This window comes from Alnus glutinosa, chromosome 13 (assembly GCF_958979055.1).
Source record: "Alnus glutinosa chromosome 13, dhAlnGlut1.1, whole genome shotgun sequence".
Classification (NCBI taxonomy): domain Eukaryota; kingdom Viridiplantae; phylum Streptophyta; class Magnoliopsida; order Fagales; family Betulaceae; genus Alnus; species Alnus glutinosa.
Window position 1 is genome coordinate 24,311,330 of NC_084898.1, and position 4,000 is coordinate 24,315,329.

Sequence of the window (4,000 nt, forward strand, 5' to 3'; positions counted from 1 at the left end):
AAAAATGTTTGTTATCATTACGACTTTACAAAAATAAGATCGTAAGCAACAATAGCAAACTAAAATTAAAATACTATGTATATATGTAAATTGTGCGGGGAAAAAAAAATTCCATACTAAACCCTAAACCCTAAACCCTAAACTATAAACCCCAAACCCTAAACCCTAACCCTAAACCCTAAACCCCAAAACCTAAACCTCAAACCCTAAACCCTAAAACCTAAACCCCAAACCTTGTTTATTAAACAATTTAATTGGCCATGTTACTAATATTTTTTTTATTTAATTTAAGTTTAACTGTAGATGTGTGAATGTTCTAACGTTAGTAATATATTTTTTTTCCCTTTAATCTAAGTTTAATTGTTAGATGCGAGAGCGTTATAAAAATTTCAATCTTGCTATGAATATAGATGAATTTTACTATATTTGAAAAAAAGAATGCGAAAATAAAACAAGGTTAATGTCGGAAGGTTCTAAAAATACTAAAACAATACTCGGCATCAACAGTTTAAAACAAACATTAAATTAAAACAAGAGCAACGACTACGTTATTTTTTTTTATAAGTTTATACTCTAAGGAATTTAAGCACTTTTGTGACGACCCGTTTTTTTTTTTTTTTTTTTTATACAAACATAAACGAGTCATCGCAGTGGCACGACTAAGTGTCGCTCATCCAACATAGACACATGTCCCATAACATGTACTTGATATACAGAGTTACATCTACAGCGGAATAAATCATGATACCAATACACATAGCGGAAAGCATAACTATAAATGAACCTGTTATCTATACATAAGTGAGCCATAACACAAATCTATCTGTTTAAAGTTTAACTACATATTACTAATACAAAAGAATGGCTTATACAAAATAATGTGTGACACACACGTCACAAGCCATATACAAAAGTACCCAAAATGAGGACACCTCAGTCCTATCCCACTACGACTGTCGCTACGGGCTTCAATCGTAGTATCCCAAGTAGTGAGCTACCGGATCATCATCCGCCTCAAGAGTACCTGCAACCACAGGAATATCATCTACACGGTTGTGGTGGTATCCACATCCGCATAGGTGAAAGAATGAGTTCACCGCCTTAGCATGAAACATACTAAGACCTCAGTGGTATAAGACTAACTGAGTTTTCACAAAGAACCAACCCTTATTTTATTTTTAGTCGTGCGAGCACTATATTAGCCACAATTTACCAATAGCTAATGTAGCAAACACCGACTATTCAGAAATCATTTAAAACATACTATATAGCTGTGAACATATGTAGAAGTTCCAGACATCCCTCCTTGGAAGTTTCTACATATAAACCCCTCTATAATAATACTTTTCACCGGTCGCTTGGACATATGTGCACACGTTCACTCCATCACAGATATCACGTATACACATAGGTCTTAAGCAAAGAACATGGCATCTTACTCTTCCATACTAGGATAACATCCTTCAACAAAACACTTGCAACACCATCTCTAATCGTATTTCAGTTTCATGCATTGAACGTCAGTAGATCATGAGAGCACTAGAGCTAAACTCAATCATGCTAACATGTCTTTCCTGAAGAACAATAACAGTCAACTTTCTTACTCATAGACATGCCATTACTCGCGCCTGGGCAGTCATGTATCCATGTACTTTCAAGTTCAATGTATGCTATTAACACATGGACCATCCGATAGAAATATACATAAGATCTTTTCCATGAAGACTCTTATGCATACTACTACGTCTAGCAAAACTACTCATATCATAAAAACAACTCTCACAAAACAATGCTATAATGCTATGCATGAACTGGGGCTGATACTGTTATGCTGCTGATATACTGATACTGCTGGTATGTATGCTCTATACTACATGCTCAATGTTCCGTGCTTGACCAGTATATATTGCACTACTGTGTCACGCTGAAATCATGCATTTGTTAAATCACATCCTCTCAAAACTAAACAAATCCAGCATTTTACCCAACACTTTGAAATCATTCAAAACTTAGTTTCTTTATCAAATCTACGCAGTTCCAACATGACATGTTCTCAAACAATTTGCATAATTTAAATCTCAACCGCAAAACTTAACACTTCAAATCTAGTCAATATTTTTCACTCTTGCACTATCTCTTAAACATCATTGATATAGTTTAAACATAATCGAAACTAATAAATCATCTCAAAACATATACATTTCATCATATGGTTGGTTCAGTTTCATAAACAAGATATATATTTTTATCAATCCAATACATATAAAAATATATATTTTCTCAGTGAATGGAATACCCACCTCAGATTGCTTGTACTCCCAATATCCAAACGACTCTAAGCTCAACCGTAACGTGCCGCTAAAAATACAAGACATTGAATTAGTTAATATTCTAACTAATATTACCATTAGGTAGCTTTTGAATCGCTCAAAAGCCACACTACTATGTTACCCACAAAATTTAAGGGTTTACATTACTACCCATTATTAACTAAACCTATAAATAGAATTATTCCTAGGTTTACAATTAAAATCTTCAACTTATGAAAACTACTAGCATTAGGACCTAACCCATATATACCTAACATTCCTAAATATTAATCTATAATTTCTAATTACTTTATTAAACTCAATATTGCTAACCCATAAGCATTACTTAGGGTTAACCACAATAAATAGCATTTTAACAAAATACCCAAAAACTAAAGTCTATGGAAAACTTACCAAAAATTCACCACACCAAGGCCCGATGCTCGGGAAGCTCCTAGCAACTCCAAACCACACAAAATCTAGAGAAAACGCCAAGTTAAACTAATTTCTACAAGATTTATAAAAATCTCCAAAAATGCGAATTTAGCGATTTACCTCAAAACGTTCGGTCAAAATGTAGATCGAGCTTCAAGGATTACGTTACCGAAGTCGGATCTAAGATTGGACCGTTGGATCTTTGTATATCGTAGATTTTCTCTAAAAATTTAAAAGAGGAAAAAATGGAGAGAAGCTCCCTGTGGCTCGTAAAAATAAGAGGAAGGGTACTTTTTATTGAAGTGGCCGAATACCACTTAATAAAACTAATGGCCAGGTGGCCATGAGAGATGATGAGTGAAGGGCATAGGCCTTCACCAAATTATTTGAACGTGGGGCGCAGCTTTTTTTTTCATATATATATATATATATATGTTACTTTATTTTATTTAGTCACCTTTTCATTTACTTGTTGTCTTTTAGTTTTGACTTTTCCTCACCTAATCCAACAATTTTCTCTTGTTTCTCACATTGGCCGACACTCACCTGGCTTTGTTTTGTTTAATTTTATCACATTTTCTTTTCCTTTTAATTAATCTTTTATTTGGTTTCTTATTATTTCACTTATCTTTTCTAGCATTTCTATTTTCTATATTTGTATTTCTTATTTCATTTTATTCACCTATATTCTTTTGTGCTCTTTTATTTAGACTTAAAAATATTAATTACATTTTCTTTTCTTGCCTATTATTAACAAATCCATAAGATAAAAATAAAACACTTTACCACACTAAATAGACTTATTTTTTTTATTTTATCCTAATAAACCCATTAAACATTTTCTTGGACATTACAACTTTAACTGCTGAAATCAAATATCTTAATTTGTTTCAGTCTCATAAACATTATACAACGAAATATGGACAAGTCTTGGATGTCAGCACGTAGGGTTACGACACAGTATTACGACGGGTGTAGAGCGTTCGTGGAATTTACCGTTTCTAACTGTACGACCTCCGATGGCAAAATTCACTGTACATGCAAGTACTGTCGAAATAACCAGTACCACGCCCCAGATTATGTTCTTGCCCACCTGACAGGGGGTAGGGGAATGACTCCGAGATACAGTTTGTGATACATGAACAATGAGACTGCGAGCGGGTCTGTTGTTCCTGTTAGGTGTTCGAGTCATCCTAGTGTCACAGATATGGCTGCCGGTAGCACTGAACAGGGTGAATGCACAGAACATGGTACAA

The 4,000-nt window shown here is 34.0% G+C and overlaps 1 long non-coding RNA gene across 1 annotated transcript; it reads right to left on the reverse strand.

Annotated features, from left to right (window-relative positions):
• Positions 1–757: 757 nt before the first annotated feature.
• LOC133854721 (uncharacterized) lies at positions 758–3,053 on the reverse strand. The gene is made up of 4 exons (XR_009896845.1): positions 2,865–3,053; positions 2,724–2,788; positions 2,301–2,358; positions 758–1,045 (listed from the first exon to the last, which is right to left on the reverse strand). It is a non-coding gene; the product is annotated as an uncharacterized LOC133854721 (long non-coding RNA).
• Positions 3,054–4,000: the final 947 nt, after the last annotated feature.